General features: G+C 43.0%; 1 long non-coding RNA gene across 1 annotated transcript; it reads right to left on the bottom strand.

Moving 5' to 3' along the window:
• Positions 1 to 4,644: 4,644 nt before the first annotated feature.
• Positions 4,645 to 22,422, bottom strand: LOC112576750. Its single transcript, XR_003101902.1, has 3 exons — positions 14,287 to 22,422; positions 14,157 to 14,186; positions 4,645 to 9,079 (listed from the first exon to the last, which is right to left on the bottom strand). It is a non-coding gene; the product is annotated as an uncharacterized LOC112576750 (long non-coding RNA).
• Positions 22,423 to 22,618: the final 196 nt, after the last annotated feature.

The following is a 22,618-nucleotide window of genomic DNA, read 5'->3' as shown; positions in this document are numbered from 1 at the left end:
TAAAATAAGAAATCGGAGGCAAATTGACGATGAAAGGGAAGTAACTTAGCAAACTTATTTTTAGTTATTTCACCTTAATTCTTTCGTTTTTGGCATATATATCTTTTTTGTTACTTTTGTTGTCGGTTTGTTTGGGGTTTCGTGCTTTATTTCTTTATTTCGTTCTTTTTTGCGTATTTGTTTGCTTTTTTTCCTTCTTTTCTTTGTGTGCCTGCTTTTTTTTGTTTTTGTTTTTTGTTTTTTTGTTTACTTCTTTTTTCTCCCTTGTTGCCTATTTTTTTGCTTTTTATTTTCCATTTTTTTCTTTGTTTGCTTACGTTTTTTTGTTTCTTTGCCTGCTTTTTTCTGTCTATCTTTGTTTATTTGTTTGCTTGTTTTGTCTTTCTCTTCTTATTTGTTGGCTTGTTTCTTCGTTTGAATTTTCTATTTTTTTCCGTTGTTTATTTGCTTCTTTGTTTTTTTGTTTTTGTTTGCTTGCTTCTCTCTCTATTTTCGTTCATATTTTTATTTCATCCTTCTTTGTTTACCTGCTTTTTTCTGCTTTGTTTACTTCCTTATTGCTCTCTGCTTTTTTCTCCTTCCCTTTTCTTTCTATCCAATGTACAGACATCGTCCAGGTTAAGCGTTATATGATCTCTGTGTAGCATCTTCTTTGATCAGGAAATGATCATCTGATAGCTCGAGCAAGTTGGGTCGTTGATTTTGATTGGATCGAGAGATAAAAGGTTGCTGCAGGTCACGTGGGGCAGGGTGTTTCATCTGATTGCACCTCATTACGCTCTCGACTCTACCGTGACGAGGAGAGAAGGGGAAAGAAATGACACAACCGACATCAGACAGCCTGGTGTCAATGGTCCTCCACTACAGGATCGAATGTCTTGATTGTTGAGAGCTCCTGCAGCATAGCTCCGGTCCCTCGAACCTCATAAACAAATAACAATAACATAAATAAAACATCAGCTTAGTTTTATGTACTTACTGAACCAGTTCTTTAATCATCGTGAACGTCTGAAGAAACTGAAGGAAGGTACGACTGAGTCTCTCTCTCTCTGTTCACTCACCCCACGCACCTCATTCACCCTCCCCACTCTCCTCCCAACTGTCTGTCTCATGCAATCGCTTGTTCGCATTGTCAGTTGTTCAAAGCATACACAAAGACGTCTGTACACGTCACCCACCGATCTGTTTCCATTCTTCACAAGCCTCGTGGCGTGTGTCCTGCACTTAAATGTGGAGTTAGCTCGAAACTTGCGTCTGGTGAGTCTACCACCCCGCCACCCATCCACCCCTATCTTACTCCTCCCTCACTCTCTCCAACCAACATTCCCTCCTCCCCACCCAACACACACACACTCTGTCCTTTAAAAAGTCAGCCATCATTCAGCAATCTGTGCATTTTCTGACAAAACCTCTCTTTCTGGTGTTCGTTGGAATGCGTAATATCGCAGTTTTGGGGCTTTAACAAAAATATTTGTCATTTACTTTAGATGCTGGGAAGTGCTGGGGCGGGTGGGGTTGGGGTGATGGGAGTGGACGGGGTCGGATCTGCCGCTGGCTTCCGTTCTCGCGGACACGCTGTCACGCGCCATTGACCCGACATCGTCACGGTTTTTTGATCACCAGCGAGTCTGGATGTTGCGCCCTTGTCGTCTGCGTCGTCTGCGGCAACGACACTTTCTTCTGCCAAACGACGACTGGGCTGCTTGGCCGGCTGCAACGAACGAATTTGATAGTGCTGTGCTCAGAATGATTAATAACTTGCGATAAATGAAAGACAGACAACCATTAATCAGATCTCAGAGAGAAAGAGAGAGAGAAAGATCAGAGATAAAGGTATATAAATATTAGCTTCAGACATGCGAATAAACGTTTACGCATCACAGGTTGAGTATATATATACACAACACCACAGAGTTGGAAGACACAATAATTTTCTGAAAAAGATTTATTAAGATGTATTTGTTTTCACACGCACGCATATTTGGCTAGATCAGAGACAAAGAATGTTATTCTCTCCTTCCAGCCATTCATTTTGTTTAGTAACGGTCGTTTTCGGCTATCCAGACATCGATAAATCTATTTTTAAAAAACCCGTCTCTCAGAGAAAATTTTTTTTGGAAGTTTGGGAGTGGGGTACAGTTCTTTGAGAATAAATATGACGCCGGGGCCATAAGCTTGCTGGGTTTAATTACAGGAAACATTTCTGTGGACTTGGTTTCCATAGTAACATTCGTGTCTTCTGTGGCGACGCCGTCTTTGGTTGACTTCCTCTAAACTACAGCAGTTCTTCGACTAAATTTTGGTTGGCATGACGTAATGGAGTCTGGGGACGTGACGTAAATCGTTCCCAGAATGCCTGGTTCGTTCTGTTGTGGTCCTCGGCATGACGTAATAGACTGCGGACGTGACGTAAATCGTTCCCAGAATTCCTGGTTCGTTCTGTTGTGGTCCTCGGCATGACGTAATAGAGACCGCAGACGTGACATAAATCGTTCCCAGAATTTCCTGGTTCGTTCTGTTGTGGTCTTTTTTTGAGAGAATCAATGATGCACGGTTGATGTCTTGCCAGCTTCGTAGCAGGAGAGTAGTAACTCCTCCCTGACCTCCCCCAGCCTCCAAATGTCCTCCTCTCTTATTTCCCTCCTCGTGTGTGGCTTGCACCGACACTTGAGGTCTCAAGAGGCGCACTTGCCCTCCTCCCCTTCCCCTGCTACAGCCGTCAGCGGTCCACAACATTCGGTCATTACTGCCACCGGAAGGCGACTTGTTACGTTACGAACCTGAAAGGATGGATACCCGTCTGCTGGAGGCGGCCAGCTCGGTGTGCAACTACTCACACCCCTACCATACGTCACTTCTCGACACCTATTCGATCCGGGGGATTTCTTTTCGCGTTCCGGTCTAGACTATAGACATATGAAAGATTAGTTTCGAAAAGTTTTAAGTGACGTCTCTTTAATTAACTAATTCTTACTTCGAGGTGATGTAAGCATGCTGTTGCCATTTTGAGGTCACTGATATGGATCGTCAGTATCTAAGATGGTGACCCCCGATACATGAGTGAACCTGGGCGCATGATTACACCGTTACTGACAGTGTTCAGAGGCACAGGGTCAGAGGCACGTGCCATGGGAGACAAACACCAACACGTCGTCTGCTCAGTGCCGACGGTTCCTTCAAATTATGCCTTTCTGTAAGGAAGGGATGAAAATTTAGCGGCTATCTGCACCTCGACAAACACGGGTAAGGACCTGACCTTTCTTCAATGAAACTCCAATTGGGAGGTGTATGAGGGAGTGGGTACCGCCGTCATGCAATCCGGGCACTGAAACAAGAAATGCTGACCTCTGGAGACCCAGCCAGTACAATGGTGACCCCAATGACCGAGGTGGCTATGGTGGAATCTGCCAACATCTTGTTTGTGTTTGATCCGGAACTTGAGGAAATCCGGGGATAGTAGTAGCAGACGAGAAGTTTGCGGTATGACTAGGGTTAACAATGTAAAATTTGCATCGTGTAGTTCTCTCTCACACGTGATCATCAAATAAATTTAAACATGGCATAATAAAAATAAAAATTTTATAGGCTAATCCAAAATATCGTTCAAAGATTCTAGGAAGGCTGATGGGAATAAATTTTAAATTCTACAAAATCTTTCAGATGTATATATAGGAGAGTTGTGGTCATGCAGTCCGGTCACTAAAACAAATAATGAGGATCTATTGAGACCCGGATGAATGTAATGCCTACGAAGAAATCTGCTCTTGTATCTGATCGGGAGAAATCCGTCGTCGTTAGTCACAAAAATCTGTTATGAGGTTTAAAAAGATTCGTCACGGACGGCTGCAGCCAATGGGAGAGCTTTTAGCACATGCTAATGAGCCGGTGCTGTGACGTCGCGAGAATAACGGCCAGTCTCTCGCGCGTAAAACACAGTTCTTCGCTCAGATTTAGGGACTAATATCTTGTAATGAAGTCAACCCAGTCACTGAAAAATAATCGAGCACGCTGAGTAGCCTTTAACATCATTTCATTGCGGTTAATACTGCCGGCTACTCCTTTAACGAAAATCCTAATAGTTCCTTCAACGTTCCTAGCTCCTCCCTAAACTTTTAAGGAGGGTTGCGACAAGGAGGTGCAGTTCGTCGTCAGGTTACTCCACTCGGTTATGAAACGGTAACAAGAACTGGTTTCTCTGTCCATTTACAAACCTTCCTCACCCCGGATTTCTCCATGGGGATGTTAATACACGATTAATGCGAGAGTTTTATCAGCGGATGTTTCTGCTGACGAAAGCATGCGGGGTAACAAGAGCACACTTTTATCCCTCTACTCTCAACAATCCTTCATTCCCTTTCCCTTTCCTTTTTTTTTGTGTGGTTTTCTTTTACCTCCTTCCCCAAACGCCGTCTGCTGTGCCCCGCCGCTGACAGTTATACACCAGAATAATGTTTTCACTGGAGCATCCTTTCCCTGAGAAAAAAAAACACAAGGTAAATCAGAGAAAGTATCACAAAAGCTCACAAATGCAGGAAACGTTTTCTTATCTTCGAGAACAACATTCCCACGGGTAGAAAAACACTGGATAATGGGAATAATTTGGGAGAGGGGTATTAGGAATGTAATATAAAACCACATGGCAAGTTTTGTTTGTTGTTGTTATATTTATTGGCAATAGCAAAAGCAGCTGACATAAAAACCACAACTCAACATGCCTCTCGTTCACCAGAGGTCACATCACAAGCAGAGAGGCACAACCTCACAGACCGAAAGAAAGCCCCTCAACAAAACAAACAAACAAACCCCAGCTTCTGTTGCATCATCACATTTCGTTCGCAGTGCGAAATGTAACAGACGAGTAAGGCAACGATACGGAGACAAAGAGAAACTGGCTTACACAAGTCTGAGATTACAAACGGCTATTGTGAGGCGTGGTTTTTTTTTTTTCTTTTCTTTTAAAACTGATATCAGGCGGACAAGGAACTCGAGAACTCATGAAGACTGTATATATCTCCATCAGCACTCTCTCTCTCTCTTGCCGATCAGTTTTACGAGCAATTAATATATTCATATATTTTCAAACGTGTTCATGCGTTAGTAAGTGAATAATAGAGAGATTCTGATAGTTTGAGAGATCAGATCTTGGTGGATGAGAACGATTTGTTATTGCTATTTAGCTTCCTGTGAGAATTGGTTGCTGGGAAATGCCTTTAGTGTCTATGTTATAAGAAAAGAAACTTCCTGAGACACCAATAGAATATTTGATACAAGCTCAGAAACAAAAACCTATATTAAACAAAATATTTTTTAAATCCCTGTCTCGACATTCATTATCCTTGACAGGTAAAGATACAAAAGAGTTTAATGTAGTTTGTGCATACTGATTTCATACAAGGAGACAATGATATAATTTAAAATAAATGTTATTTTATTTAGATTTTTCGTTCGTTTTAAGTAAAGAACAGATGAAGTATTATGTTGAAAATACGTTGACGTTATACCACGTGTACATGTACATCGCACACAAGCGTGCACTTACAAACCGCCACACCATCTGCTTTCTGAAGGCAGAAATTACCATCAATGGAAAAGTTCTTCAAAAAGCACACAACCGCAGAAAAGTTTGTCACATTCTAGAAATGCGACAGGCAACGGAAACACAAGCCTTGCTAGTGTGTAGGGTTAGGGAAGCTTACAAACATCAATGAACCAATTCCGTCCATCGTCTCAGATCCAGGACAATTTGAAATGCATAAATCTGATCAGCTAAAGTCGACATCTTCACGGATCTCTATAAATGTTTTGGCAATAGCGTAAGGCTCTACATCCACAAGGATCCTTGGATTCAGAAACAAGAGTAGCAATTTGCAAGAAGTAAGGTGGAATGCAAGAAAATATGTAAGACAACAACAATAAATGTTGTAAAAGTGGCAGAATTTACTGAAACAAAGGCTGCTACTTTTAGCCGGTTGAAGTATTCGTGGCTACCAGTGGTGGGATTAGCTTCCATTCTCCCCTACATGCATACATGCACACAACAACGATAGGCCATGAAGATCCTAAGAAAATCTTTGTTCTCTTGGCGTCTTAACGTGATTCAGTGGATCCCGCACAATGACGGATATCAGAATGACAGAACAGACTTTGTAGTAAAGTGACACATTACTTGCAACACTTTCTCACAGCCCCAAACGCTATCTCGTCTGGTTTTCACAAGATCAGAAGAGCTGGCAGATGGCAAATAGAAAGCACGGTATCGTCTAGAGTTATGGACAAAAGAGGCCCAGCAACAATATCAGCATGTCTATGCCTGAATAATTAGAGAATGGGAGAGATAATTCAGCGCAGGCGCACAAGGGACCCCCCAAAAAAACCTCCCCCAAAAACCCTAAAAAAGCAAATAAAATCCCAGAGGCATTGGGGGCTTCGAGTTTCCTGGTTATAAAGCCAAGCAGATTAATAAGTACACAAAGATAGCAAGTTATTAAGATATACTGGCATTTTCTTACTTCAGATTCATTTTAATAATGCAAATACCTTAAAGCAAATAAATTAATTTTAAAGTACACAGCAAGCTTCAGTATAATAGCTAGTTGAAATTTAAACGTCGATTTTCACATTCCGGCCACACACATGTAAAAAATCTTTCAGTTTTAAAAAAAGTATCTCTTAAGTTGAAAGATTAAATTAAAACTAATTAAATTAAAAACAAATTCAAACAGTCATGTAAAAAAGGCAAAATTAAAAAATTTTCTTAAAAATTCGAACAATTATAAACAAAAAATTCATCTTAAAAACGTATTAACATTTCAAGACGGACAAAAATAAACCCCCATAATTATTTAAATCGAGAGATCAAACGTATCACAGAACCTAAACAGAACTTCCAACAATCACAATTTTTCAGCTAACACGCCGTAACATATCTGAAAGCATTCTGTGCAATAGTTCTGAGAAGTAAATACACACAAAAACACACAAACAATAGCAGATCTGTCATTTTCGAGAAGAAGAGATTACATCACATATTGCTACATAACAAAGATCGACTTGCTATTATTCAAGATATGCGTACTATCAAAGCGGCATGTGAGTATTATATGTATATATTGACAAAAAGAGTAGAATGAAGCACCACTGTACGTTTAACGATGTGTAATAATACACAGTACGAATATGACCTGAGTCTAATATAAAACAAGGAGGCAAAAAAGTGTTTGTATAGCTAAAGCTTTCTAGTTTATATTTGATTCTGCCATTGACTAGAGAGGGGAATGAATAATATTCAGAATGATAAAAATAATGATCACAGTAGGCATTGGGTATATAAAGGCCGAGAAGTTTACATGCAAGTGGTTATAAAAGTTCAACAGCTGCAGAATAAGTACACGGTGAGGCGGGCTGGGTTAGGGTTTTAGGGGTTTAGGATGGGCGTAGGGTTATTTAACGACGCGAGTTTGTCGGAGGGTCACAGTGCAGCAGTGCGCATGCGTGCGTTGTGGCGCTGGGACTGCACGAGGCCGTCACAAATGTGGCTGAATTAAAAAGTTCCGCGAGATCGCCGCTGGTTTAAATGTTCCTCCCATCTCTGTAATATGGCGCAGGGTAATTGCTGGGTGCAGCAGCAGCCGGGGCACTGGCTGTCTAGACAAAGCTTACGGAACAGGCTTCCTGTCTGTGGGCCGATACCTAGTGAGGCCGCGTTATCTACACTACTCTGGTCACGCTGCGCAACAGTGATCAGACCGCACTACGTGGATAATAATGCTGCACTACGGAATCCTACTGCACTACGGTAATCAGGCTGCACTACGGCGATGAAGCTGCGCCATGGTGATCAGGCTACACAGCGGAATGTTGCACTACGGAGTCAGGCTGCACTGCGGTGATCAAGCGACACAACGGAATGTTGCACTACGGAATCAGGTGGCACTACGGTGATTATGATACGCTACAGCACTCATGTTATGATTCAGTGATCAAGCGCACTATGCTGCTAAGATAAAGAAGTTCGAACAGAATCTATTCCTGTACCTTCCATTTAGAAATGACTAAGACAATTATAAATAGCTTTGCAAAAGGCAAAAAAAAAAAAAAAAATAATGCCCTAAATGTTTTAAATAAAAAAACCTAAAGCATCTGACGTAACCTTCTCTTCACCTTACTAAAACGTTTTTTTTTTAATTCTTACTTTTTTATTCCGTTGAATAGGTTTTTAGAACAGACACACTATAGCAACCCGGTTGCTATTTTATCTAACTCCTTGCTTTGTCAACTTACCCACAACTAATCCAAATAAGCTTTTGATGCCACGTTTCCTAATCAGGCAGATTACACTTAAGACGACGGATCAGTTCCTTGAGCATTACTTCCCTTACACGTTGCTACTTCCAGATAGCACAAACTGACCTGCCAATGCACCGAGAGTTTTCAATGAATTTATAAATCTTAAATTTTGATTCAAGATTTAATTAGTTTTATCCCAAGGATTATCATACCGCGGACTATAAGCTACGAAACGTAAAATAACTGTAAATGGTAGACGCAGTACTCTATCTCTTTAGATGAAGCCTTCACGAGACATTTACATTTTCGCTCTGAATACTAAACCGGACACAACGACAGATTATAATTACCACAGTGGTAACCATCTTCATGAGCATGAGTCCAGTAACAGCTTACACTAACAGACAAACATCTACTGAGTTGAGTTTTTCTCACAGCAAGCACTAACAGTCACTTCTCTCCATGTTTGCTGACGATGTCGGCATTCCCTTGGCGTTCACTGTTTTATTTCTCGCCATCCTCCACCGATGCTGGCATCGGAGGCTAGCCGCATCATTCAGAAATACCCATGATGCAATGTGTGACCTTCGTGGTGAGCATCCTCTTGAGTGTCAAGGCCAGAAGGCGCCTAGACATTATCTTCGGTTAAGGTGATTTACAGGAAGGTCAAAGGTCGACGTGCTTACAGATGCAGTCTCCAGGTGACTGGCAACGGAAGTGACGCATCGATCACCCACTTCCGGCGTAAATGTCATCAGGCAAGCGGCTGATGGAACCTGCCGCAGAGTCCACCCTGATGACCGAAAAAAAAAATTCACCATAACAGACAAGGACAAACAAATGCAAAAGCAAATATTCTATGCAATTGTGTCTCACAAGTATTTTTACGCGACTGAAGCAGGACGCAGTCGAAATTAGGCATAATCTCTAAATTATACATTATCCAATACGGATCTATGTCACAGTGCTTCTCTAAAGAGTAATTTCATTAATGAAGTTCCCCCCACCCCACTCACTACCCATTTCGTGGTGATAGAGTCAGCGGTGAAAAATGACACTTGCCGGTGCTTTTATTCCCACTGTGGGCCAATCGCATAACTTTCCGATTAAGTTCCGGAAAACTCGATTCCAATTTTCCACGCTTGCTATATATAAATCAATATTTTCTTGCATATGTTTCCAGGATACAGAACACTGAGTGCAATACAAAAAAGAAATCATAATTGTTAAACACATGGATAAAAAGCTTACAAAAATATAAAACAGGACAAGTAGAATGTGTACTACAATTCTATTTTAGGATATACATTTCTGTTGGAACACGACCCGACTTACTGATGTTCGCCATAAAGGAAATTCAAATCCAGTTTAATGTAACACGAGAAATTGGTCACATAGTCCGAAATACCTCCAACGCAAAATTTAGTAAATGAATTCAAGTCGAGTTCCTTATTTTGCGAGACGCTGATGGCTTCAACTTTAAAAACATGCGTCACGTGAATGTAAGCTTCATATCTACATATAATTACCAGACACATGAAGAAGTCTACATTTAAAAAAAAAAAAATTCTGTCGTCAAAAGCCGACGAAAATACATAAAAGAATGAGCTAAGATGGAGATGTGTGGACTTCAGTTATCCTTGTCAAAATTTGAAAATAGTTTCACAAGAAAACAATAGGCCATCCCAAGCGCGCGCATGCGTCCGCTCTTTCTCTCACTCACACAAAGGGAAGAGAGAAAAAAAAAGGAGTAAAGAAGAGGGAAACGGATAGAAAGAGATTTTGTATCAATAATGTATTTGTCTGGATCAGATAAGCGCCATGTAATGCTGCCTCATAAACAGACAGACATTTATTGAATGTCATTATTTTTCTTTATAAGCTAATCTCGCTTTTAACGGAGATATATATATATATTGAAATAAAGCTAAACGCATCTGCTTGCGTGCTAAATTAACAGTAAATATATAGGATGAAGAGAGAGAGAGAGGGGGAGTAGAAGAGAAAGGTGAAGGAAAAATAGGCGAGAGATATATTCCAATATGGACGAGAGAACTCTCAGAAACAAAAGGATAAATTAGGAAGTGACAGAGAATTAGAAAAAAAAAAGATTGAAAACGATGCTTGCCCAAGATGGATATAGGAGGTTCAGTCGGGTCAAGAAATCCTTTTTGCGGACTGACATTTTTCCAATTTCAATTTTCAGTTAATTAAGCAAGGCAACGTGGTAAGCCCGTAGCCGTCAGCAGGCCCAGTAATTAAGCTGGCGGTGGACAATCCCCTGTGTTATGAAATGTCGTCAATAAGACTCTAGGCGCATTGATTTTTCAGACGACGTAGCGAGAAATTTTCCACCAATTAACTGCAGCTTAATTGTGTCCTTATTATTTTTTTTTTTCTGTATGCGAAAGAAAGAAAGCGGGCTGGCAATGGTTCAAGTCTTTCGCCGAGCGGCGGTGGTGGTGGAGGAGGGTGAGTGGCGGGGAGGGATCGGAGACCAAGTTTTTAGTACACCGAGATATCGGCTACTCTCCAAGTGGACAAATGTAGAAAGTCTAGCAAGTGTAGCAAGCTTTTAGTTGCTGCTCACACCTAGAAAGTTGTGCTGGTTACGAAAAAATACCCGCACATGCGCTCACTTCGAGAACGTAACAAAAAGTTCCAATTTAATGATGCGAAAACAATGGAGACTGTCGATTAAGCAGGAAAATAAAGCTTTGAGGCGGCAAACAATGGAGGGAAGGTATCGATAGGACAGCAGCCAATCACTACCCCAACCTACCCGTCTGATCAGACGGCCAGCGATTGGCTGCACGGAGTCGATGGCGCATCCGCACCCAGCAGCGTGAAGACGAGCGGCATCCAGCCACGTGTCCTCATCCAGCACCGACAGTAATAACTTTAAATATATGTCACATCAGAAGTTTAACTGACATCATCATAAGCAGACAGATGTCTTCTTTCCTCTAGCAGCCGACTGTCACTGCATAACGATGTTTTGAAAATAAGCCGCTGGGATTTTTATTTTGTGTTGTGTGAGAGAGAAGATTGAGTTTTTGAGACACGACAAAGTGGGCAAAGTACATGGACTATGTACAAAGTTGTTTTTGAATTATTAACTGTATTTAAAATACTCTGTCTCCTTCAACAAGGGATGAAGGGAATCATTCCTCGGTTCCAGATATCTAATGCGGTCACGGAATCCAAAGTTGGTACTAAACGTTTTGATTGTTGTTTTCATATTACAGCGCTTTCCCCAAGCTTATTCACTCAGTCATCATCCCCACGACTACTCCCCTCGCACATCCCTCCCCCACCAACCTCCTCACACCTCCCCATAAAAGTTGGAAATACACGGCGTCTGGCTCTTGGTTGATACTTCCCCATCACGAAAACCTGAGTGAATAGAAAAAAGAAAATAATCAATCTTGCTCGGCTAACAGGTTACTCAAGACTTGGCTAGTGCCACGTTCTTTAAGGGGGAAAAAAATGGGTGGTGGTGATAATGGGTGGGGGGAGGAGGGAGCAAAGGAAGGAGAAACACTGCAGACAGTGGAAAGAGCTGGGTTGTTACTGCTTGCTAGAGAGGTTAGCCAAGATACATCATTGCTTGAGAAGATGAAGTGTGGAGCGAAGCTGAGGGCATAAACACAGCAATATTCTATTACCTCCGAAAATCCGCCTCAATTCCCAGGGCACCTCCCACTCGTTATCAAAAATCATCCGATGCCGACCCAATCAATACGCTCATTGCTTTTTTTTTTTCCCCCCATCAAGGGAAAGGCAGTGGTGTGTGGGCATGCCGGATTTGGGAGTCAACCAAAACATGATCTTCTCAAGACGAATTCCTTGTTTCCCTCTTCCTCTGCCCTTACCCATTGCCCCTCTCCCCCCCAGCCCTTCCGTCTCTTCTGTCTGGCTAGAAGATAAAATGCCAAAGAGGGGATACAGAATTAGAACCCAGTTTCAAAGTTTCAATTCTAAAAAAGCTATCGAACTTTCCAAATGGACGCCAAACTTGCTGGCCGTTCTTCGTGGTTCTTTAACTAGAAGGTGTCTTCTTTCACAACACCTAACTGCTTTCCCCTCCCCACGTTCCTCTGGAAAAAAAAATGTCATCAATCAAAAAAACTATCAAGTTATATATTATTTCTTTAAAAAAGAAATCTTTAATTTCTCTCACAGCAACCACCAGCTGAAGTCTCTTAATCTGACCGTCAGTGATCACAACCATAACTCAGACGTACAGTTACACACACACAAACACAGGCACGCACGCACGAACACACCCAGCCCCATGATTCATTTTTTTAATTTTGTCTTTAAATACCCGTGCTTCTGCACGTGACGCGGGCGGTGGTTGAAAGGAAAGAAAAGCTTATCTGGAGTTAGCCTGCGCCTAATCTCCGGGGATCGAAGAACGACTGTGAAAGATGACCGAGTCGACAGTTGGCCATCACTGGGACAAGCCCCTTTCCCTTCCTTCCCTACCCTCCCTCACCCTTAGTTCTGTACTTCATTAGACGGAGAAACGTAACGCTGACAGAAGTGAGAAGCGGGTGGGAGGGTAAGACAGGGTAGGGGTGCGGTGGGGAGGGTCGGGAAGGGGAGGAGAGAGAGAGGGAAGGTTGGCAAAAGCGCGGAATATTAGCTGGTGTTGTGGGTGGGGTCTGTACAGCTGCGACATGTTGCTGTTGCTGTTATTGTTGCATTTACAAGTTTCAGAAGCGAGCTGTAGCAAGATCTTGTGGTTTTTATCCATCAACAGAAGGGAAGTGGGTGGAGGCGGAGAGGTACGGGGTGGCTGCAGATGTGAATGATTAAATGAATACTTTCTTTTCTCACGCGGTTCGCTGTATTCTGGGTCAACTCTCGACGTGTACAGTATTTTTCTTGTGCATGTTCACGTAGATATGATCCTGCGTTTGAGCATGATACAACACTAGCGACAGCAAAAAAATAAAACAAAACAAAAAATCCCCCCAAAACTGGAGAATGAGTGCTACATTTTGCATCAACACCCTTACACGCCCTCTCTAATGGATAAGATCCTACAGAAAGACACGTGTAGTCGAATATGTGAGGATGTTGGCAAATTATTTTTGTTTTACAGCTAATTGTCAGGCAAAGCTTTGCAACAGTCACACAGTGGACAAAATATATCCAAATATTCTTTAGTTCGACTAACTAAAGACCTAAAATGTAAATAAGAACAATACCTGCTTTATAGCTACTTAAAAAAAAAAAAAATTTTTTCTCAGTCGGGTCAGTGTCATTAAAGCTCCTTTTCACTTGTTAATTATTTTAATTGGAAGCAACGCAGGGAAGCTGATCTAGATAAACAGAAGTGAACTAAAAAATTTCAGCCATTTTAATCAAGAGGCATACATTAATTAGGTAAATTATATAAGTGACTTCTAGGTGGCCTGCAGTTCTCATACAGAACTTAAAAGGAAAGAAGTTCATAGCGACAAAGCAAAGTACATTTCTGCGGTGATTTTCTTCTTGTCCCCTCAATGGTACCAAGAATTTGACAGGGGGTGGTGGTAGGGGGAAAGAACATTAAAAATGCATTGAATTATAAAATTATAACTAGAGTACTACAACAAATATTATCATAGAGGATACCGTCGCGAACATTAAACTTTCTCAGACGAGAGACTTTTTGAGGCTGCGGCTTCGATAAAATAAGGTTAATGATACAATGAATAATTAGGTCCAAGCTATTCTAAAGTTGTTTCCCCAATTCTTTGCAGAAATTCTATTAAACAATTTTTAAAACACAACGAACACAAACTTGTCACAACAATATGAATGAAAACAAGCAAACAGAAACAAACACTAGTATTAGCTCGAGCTTTTAACCTCACCTTGTTATGCGAGCTGCAAGAGAGAGAGACCTGAAACAGAAAAGCAAAGACGAATTAGTACCAAAAACACAGTAGGTTTATCGTCGCATCCGCCATCATAGTTCTCGACTGAAAAAGTTAAGCAGTGCACCTAAAAGGCGGAGTTGAGTTCTTATCCCGTGGTTAACCAATTCATCCGATATGTAATGTGACGGCAAGTGGATCAATTGACAGCCGAGGCTTCGTTCTTTCAGAACCTCTCTCACCTTCCTCCCTTCTCACCTCCATCCCTAGATCGCATGCGCTTAGCGGGCCGCCTGTCAGTTTGCAGTACGGGAACAGAAGACTACAGCGTTCAAATCCCAGCCTCCAGCGACTTTTTTTTTTTTTTTACTTACACTTTTTCGTGCGAGTATTAGTCAGCATGGGTGGTGCATGGAGGGGTCCGGGGGAGTGAGATGGGAGGGAGAGGCTGATGGCTCGTGCAGACCGGGTCCGATGTTGTTCCATGTCAAGCAAGACGGGCGGCGCGCGCATATTATTCACGCATGCGCGGACGGTCTGTGAAAGTTATACGATAAGGCCGTTTGAGCCTGATGGCTGTAAGAAAACTACTTGTGCCAGGCAATGTGAATAAAATGGAACCTGTCAAGTACGTCAGTTTCTGAAAGAAACCCGACGACACGCAAGCCTGATAAATAAACAAGCACCTTATCCCTTATCCACCCATCCACCCCAAAAACAGCCTCCTTGAAAAGCCGCGAAAACAGATAAGGACAGAAAGTAGCAGTTAAATCTTCTTCCCCCTATGCTCCATAACTTCCCTTCTACCTGGGAAAAAGATTCGTGCTGATATCAGGGTTGTAAAACTGGTGTGGAAAGGCCTGCATCTCGCTGTCTACCTGTCTCGCCAAATCACCATCCAGAGAGGGTGCAGCAAGGATCCCAGCTAGCACTTCAGGCGTTTACAACGCAGGTGCTCTGATGTTTTAGAATCAGCCCCGTTCATCCCTGCTACCAGAAAGTCTCCCTCTCCCCCTCCTCCGCCACACACAGAGAGAAAGAGAGGTGTGTGTGTCAGAAGTAAAGTCCAAATTAAGCTCATCTACTATTGACAAACACACTCTCGAACTAAGTTCCGATCAGACCGTCCAACCATTCCACAATTAAGGGGCGAATAAAAGATATATGTCCCGCATACCTGCTCGCAGCATATTATTTTCTGTTTAATACCTATGTGTCTATAGTGCGGCTGTGGTCTCAAATGTCAGCGCACAAAAGATGCAGTGGTGGCACTCCACATTATCAGGACCTAACAGGCACATGTCTGGGCAGTTGGCATCTCTAACGTCCCCAGTTTGCGCGTGCTCATTTTCGCTGCGCCATTATCCAGACCGTCCTTTGATTACGTCGCAGCCTCGTTAAACGCCGGTTCCCTCTTGCCAGTCCCCCCAATTATCGGAACTATGATCCGAGCGGAGGGACCGCGCATGACAACGCGTATAAACTCGAGTAATAACGCCGTGCAAACGAGGTGCGTAGCACGAGAGGTCGAGCTCCACGAAGGTGCGCACACACAGATAATGGCGCCCAATAGGTCCTGGCAGTCAGCTGCCACTCGCCTAACAAAAGCTCTAACCACGGTTATCCTACAGTGGAAATTATGCGGTTAGAAAATATTGAGGGGGGAGGGAGATAAAACAGTCGTATAGTCTTTAGTGACCGTAGCTGCAGTGAACTGTGAGTGGTTCACCGTATCTAGGGTAACGTGAAAGGCTGAACTAAACTCTCTAACCTCACCGAAAAGAGACCACGAACTCAGGCGACTGCTGGAACTGCAGACTAAAGCCTTCCAGCCACCTACCCAACATAATGGTGCTTACACCTACACAGCTTACACCCCCCTCAAGAAAAAACAAACAAACAAACAAAAACAAACAACAATGCACTAATACGTCAGGACTTAATCAAAAAAATGATGCTTAGATTATTTCTCATTTGAAATCATTTAAAAAGCAGCAAGGTCCCTTTAAAACAATACAAACTTTTATTGTAAAAAATATCATGGTATACAGCATTCATCTCCACAATAAGATGCTTCTGAAAAATTACACCCGTCCAACAAGCTCCGGATGGCCAGCGGAATGGAGGACCCCAACCTCATCTTGCACACCTCCAGAAGCAAGTCAAGGGCAACAAGCCGTGCTGATTACAAGAATCTGTTAGCATCTATTCTCCAGATAAGCGTTGGCCGAGTGTCAGCCCTCGAACGTGAATAGACCAATCACGGAAACGTGCAACAAAGCGAATGAAAAGTCTGTTTACAAACGTAGCGCCGTACAAACAGCGATTACAAAAGACTGCAAGTGCGGCAGGCGCCAAGCCACGCCCACCACCATACCCACCAAGCGAATGCCAAAAATGCAAACTAAAATTTCGGCTAGGTACAGAAACCTTAATGAAAACTGTGTACACTCCTACTTGTCGGTGCAAAAAAAGACAGACAACTGCGATAATTTTTTTTCGAGGGGGGAACTGCTTACTGTTTCAATCAATCGCTGGCCGACTCGGGTTTACACTAAGCGCCCGGTGGCCATGTTTTATCCGAGGATCGATTACTGAAATTCAATCCCAAAAGCAACACCATAGGCCCAGTAAATTTTTGTTTTCTTTTTTTTCCCCCCTTCGTCTCTTCAAAGATGCCGCCACAATCTGTCCATGTTGGATGATTTGATATCTGTTTTAGTCTCATCAAGCGGTTGTTAAAGGCAGTGGGATGTCTGGTAAGAAAGGCCGCCCATATTTTATTTTTTTTTTATTTTTATTTTTTTCAAATTTTTAGCCCTGCCATGAAGTACTGCAACCAGACGTCGTCTTTTGAAATCCAGTAACCGGTGAGCTGATCAGGCAACAGCTCTTGATTAATTCCCGCTTTTCTTCCCTTATCTTTAATTTAAGAAAACACGGAAGTAAACTTCTTCGTAAAACGGACCGACCGATTTTTTCCCCCTTCCATCAAGTTTGCTTCACTTCGATTCAGACAATAGCAATTGTAGGGAGAAATCCGATACGCAAATTAAGACCTTTTTCTTTTGTCACCTGTAGGCGCATGCGCATGCTCTGCCGACTAAAAACCGCACTTCGACTACCTCCACCCTCCCTCATCCTCCATTCCCATGTCTTAACCCGTCGTCTTGATTAATGATGTAAGCGAAGACCACCTGGTGGCCGATGCGCGTGTTCTTTCGTAACGAGAATAGCACTCTCTTGGCAGTAGTGCCACCCGTCGACTGCTTGAGAAGGGTAGGGATGGTGGTGGTGGTGGGGGGGTTGATTTCTCCTCTTTTTTTAATGTCTCAAAGAAAAAGAGAAAACAAAAATCCCACACTGGGCTTCCATGCAAAACCTTCCCCATTGGAAAGTTGAAATTCTGAAAACTTTTCCCGTGACTTTACCAGGACTGAACACCTGGTTCGAAAGGAGTTTAGTGACAGGGTATTGGATGGTAGCTTTTCCTCCCACCACCCCATCTTGATTTTCTCTCTCATCTCTCCATCCCCACTTCTCCTCTCCCTGCCTAGTTCGTCAAACGGTTATATCTTCATCAAGTGACTCGTGAAGATGATGCTGATGATCTATAATTAGAAAAACGTTCGTTGCCGGTTTCTCTGCTGGCGTCTGCAGTTGCCAGCGAGGTTTGGACCCACCACCACGTGATACCCACGGCCGGCAAGACATGCTCCGTATCTCGCAATGCATTACGCCCACAACTCAATTTCTCTTTCCACTTCTGTCCCCACCCCCCATTCCACCCCCCACGCTGCCCTCAATCTTACCCCTCCTTGGAATGAGCAGCTAATCACCTATCGTCCAAATATTAGATGCAAGACTGATGAAAATACATTAGGTATTCTGCGAAAATTGGAAATTCTGCATCTGCTATTAATCATGGAGCATCGTGTCATCTTGCTCGGCGGGTCATGATAAGGAAGATAAATACCTCGTTTGGGAGCAACTGCTATCCATTCCCCACCCTTCCTCCCCACCCCCCTCCCGACTGTGAACCCTCCACTCATTAACAAAAACAAAGCCCCCGCCATCAGCAAAATGCATTTCCTCCCCTGATGGAAGGGCTGGACTAGCCTGTCTGCCTGCTAGGATGTACGGCGTGCCTGCTGAACTCTGACCCACAGATGCTTCAGGGGATGTCCACAGCTTTCTTTATTTTCTGGGTTTTTTTCCCACTTTCCTCCCCCATTTTCAGACCCGCCGTTTCTCACACACACACCCTTTCGATATTTTCTTGTTCCTTCGTCATGTCTGATGCCTGATCGCCGTGAAATCACCACATCCTCCTGCCGCTGCTTCCGACTTGTCGTTTGGCGATATCTCTCTCTTTTTCACCATTAGTTACGGGTAAGTCCAGAAAACAGAAACAGATAAACAATCAGCCAACTTGATCCTCCGCAGAGGAGAGAGGTCGAGTACGTGCTAGTACTTCGTCAAGGTACTCGTCGCTTCCACTGATGTACCCTCCTCTGTACATCGTCAATCCCTGAAGGACCCGAGACCTACACTGCACATGGACAATAAAATGAAGGATTTTCAGATCGCCGCCATTTCTTTCGTATGAAGCCGAAGGGGATTGCGGCACAACAGAACAAAGGTGAAGGCAGCCTTCTAAAGCTTCTTGACTGTGGGATTCCGGAATCGCAAAGACTGAAGATCTTACATCCCAAATCCTTCCATTTCAAGCAACATTTTAACCATTCGTCTTGGCCCTCCGCAAGACAATACTAACGGCCAGGATACCAAAGCTGAGAACAAGCAGCAGGAGGGTTTGGGGGACGTGCTTTTCGCGCTGCTGCTGGTCTTGGACCTGCAAGAACCGTTTCCGAGGAAGACCCAACCAATCCCAGTGTCGTGAGCACAGTTATCCACTCAACCACGCATGTCCCTCTACAATGAGCATGCGTACTTCTCCAAAGTATATCTGCTGATGATAATGGTAATGAGTGTCAGAGACTTTCATCAAATATGTTGTGTTATTTATTTCTATGGTAACCAGCTGACGTTTCTGAAATTATAATCTTTGTGTAATACAAAAGTTCCAACCGTCTGCCATAAGATTCCATAATAAACTGCCCTGACAGTGATTTTAATTGTGGATGTGGGAGTAGAACTGAAACTTTATGGTCGTTTCATCGCCAGTATAGATTTTACAGGCTGATGATAGTTGGGGCTCTGATATAATTAGAACTGTGCAATGCTAGAAATATTTTGCAAGAAGTCTGGCAAAGTGTCCCCTTCTTTCAGTTCTAATTAAAGATTGAGGGAGAGAAAACAAGCCACCAGCAGGCGCTGGTCTGTCATTCCGGTCATCAAGTCCATGTTTTCTCGCATTGTGACGTCACGGGGTTCAGCCGAGGTCAGCCAATGAGCTATGGTTGTCCTTCTGTGCGCTATTTTGTATCCTTTCCCGCGATTGGGTCTTATAAAGGCATCTGATGTAATGTTTTGTTTAACAGAACCCTCAAAGCAGCTGCATTTAAAATATACAGGTAAGTGAACAGTACAAGAATAAGAGAAACGATTTCAGCAAAACTATAAAAGAATACTTTAAAAAATTTTTTTTCACACACCATTTCTTTTATATTTCCCTTTCCTAGTCGTTAGCTGGCATCATCAATAATCATCGATGCCGAAAGATCATGGACGTCGTGTCTAAAATAAAAATATCCCCACGGCCCGCAATTTTTCACTTTCTTTTCCCCACCCTACAGCGAGAATGTCTTTCCCTGAGCTCATTACAGCGATCAGAAGGATGCATTCGTTTGCCATCTGTACTAATACTGTAAGTACGCTTGACCACCAGAGGTAGGGAGGGGGAAGTAGCCATCACGTGCTGCCATTCCACAGAGCCTTGGGACTCCATGACTGATAGTTACATTAGCAGGTTGTAAAGGAAAAGGTTTGTGACTCCCAGTCGCCTCGAGTTACTCCCCGATGTCTGCTCTCGGTGTTTGTCGGTTTTCTGTTTCAGAAACGTTTCGGGTAAATTCTTGGATTACTTCCCCTGACCCGTACACCTGCCTGTATTGGCGTTTCACCTACATATCTACTTCACGTGCTTCACGCCAACCGACCGTTATGTTTCGCTTATTTTTAAAGCTAGCTTGAGTGTGATTTTTATTTTTTGGTCAACTGGCAATATTTGTGTCCCGTCTAAGTAACGAAACAAAATGAGATTTAGCTTAATCCCTCGACCCTGAACTAAATAAATGAAGCGCCGTGGATGTGGCATGTAAAAACGACAGACTGAAATAAAAGACCGACGGCTGCACCTTGCCCACTGTTGAAAGTAAATTCTCCATCTCCTCCACCTGCCTTTCCCTTCTCGCGTCTGCAAGACTTGCCTCCGCCGTGAGCGACATCGCTGCGACAACAACATGTCTGACCCCCACCAAGCAGGTTGTCGCCGACACGATGTTAGTCTGCGGTTTTCTTCCTGCAAAACACGATTACTGATGCTAGGGGCAGAGAATGGGGCATGCAGTGGGTTGCCCTCTGACCCTCCTCACCCGCTTGCTAGCGAACGTCCCACCCGGGGTTGTTCCTAACTCCTTTTCCAGACCTCCGAAGTATACGAGGAAAGCAGCTCGCAAGATTTCCAACCCTTGCGTCGCTAAAAGAAAATGGCAACAATTCCATATTCTCATGTCCAGTCTTTTCTTAGAAAACAACCCAGACCGTCTCAATGCTTCCAACCCCCATCCCCCACCCCAGAATCCAACGGGAACCCCACCCCACCACGCACGTCCACCCCTCTTGTTCTCCTGCAGACCTTCTTTTCCTCCCTCTGCACAAAGCAGGACACCAATCTAAAAGACTAACCTCATAGCCCTCGTCCCACTCAATCGTAAAGCTGCTGGCACGCAAACGGCGAGGATGTGCCGGGCTTCTAATTACTGTCTGCCCGCCCTCCATTATGGAAACTGTCAAAATATGGTGGCATCAATATGGCATATGCACGATGCAATCTCCCGGTGCCCCTGGTATTGGGAGCACGGGGCTGGGCTGGAGGATTTCAATTCCTTTTGCTTCCTTTTCCACTTCCCTGGTCCTGCAATCCCTCAATGCTAATTGTTCGGCAGGTTTCTCGCACGCAGCGGACATTCACACGGTTCGTGTGTGCGCGTGCGCACGGTATTTGTGTGTGTGCGCGTGCGTGCGTGCGTGCGTGAGCGCGGGTCGTCTTAGTTTTGTTTTTTTTATACCCTCACGTAGTTTCTTAATGCTTGGATGAGCCTATCTCCTGCCCAGTAATTCAGACACGCATTTACATAATCAAATCAACTCAAATAAAATGCTGGCTCTAATACACATTTTGCTCAAAATCTTGTTTGAATTGCCAGAGTAATTATGATTGATTGTGGTATTTTCTCATCTAGTGTCTTGCAGAAATACATTGACGTTCCATTTGTATGCACCCTGCAAATAGCCGGTGCATCAAACAACTGCTTAATTTTGCACACCATTTCCATATCACTCTGTGTACCGCTGAATTAAACCCCATTCACCATCTCTGCAAGGCTCTTGTAATCTTCATCAATCGTATTACGTCTATCCATTATACATCACTGATGAAATTTGCATACAGATGCCTTCTGGCATTTTGCGTTCCACTTGTTGCATAAAACAGAAAGTGATGCATCTTCCTTGTAAAATAAGTTGAGCGAGGGCCATAAAAAATCCTTAATGTCAGCTCCAGCTCAAATGACAAATCAAAATATGGAATTCGCCAAAAAACCGCCACACAAAATCATTGCTTTTTGTTTCCGCTTTTCTGCTCAAGAGGAAAGTTTATCAGCAGTTCAGATGCCGCGGGAGTCCAAAGACGGCTTTTGAAATCATTTTCCAATTAAGTTTGTTTTTTAATTTCTTTTTCTTTCCTTTTTTAAATAGAGGAAAGGGTTCCTTGTCGTGGTCTTCTTCCTGGGCTGTTTATTGCCCTCGTTGAGATGTTAAATGTAGGGGAAAATAAAAGGTTCGAGATTTTGTGGAAAAAGCCATTGTTACGGTTATGCTAGAGGCGGCTTCTCTTTCTGCGCCCTCAACAGCTGTTCGTATTTTTGCGTTGAACGGAAAGTGTAGCTTTCATTCTTACTCCCTTTGTATATAAAACACGGTAGAGTTGACTACTACTCACCCTTTAAGATCATTTCGTCTGAAATGGAGATGTAAAAGCAAGAGTTATGAGATAGGATTTTTTTTTTAAAGCAGCATATAAACAGAAGAACAACTTTACCTATCACAATCCTCCACACAAAAAAAAAATAAAAAAAAAAAAAATAAATAAAATAACGGATTTGTTTCACACAACGTAATGTCGTGTGTTATACAATTGTTATGCTTTAAGGATGCATTTGACAATACCCTGTTAAAATATTCGATATAGAGTATGCACTGTCATCTGCTCTCTT

This window comes from Pomacea canaliculata, linkage group LG12 (assembly GCF_003073045.1).
Source record: "Pomacea canaliculata isolate SZHN2017 linkage group LG12, ASM307304v1, whole genome shotgun sequence".
NCBI classification, from domain to species: Eukaryota; Metazoa; Mollusca; class Gastropoda; order Architaenioglossa; family Ampullariidae; genus Pomacea; species Pomacea canaliculata.
The sequence above is the reverse complement of the archived record's forward strand: the minus strand, read 5'-3'. Positions and strand labels throughout refer to the sequence as shown.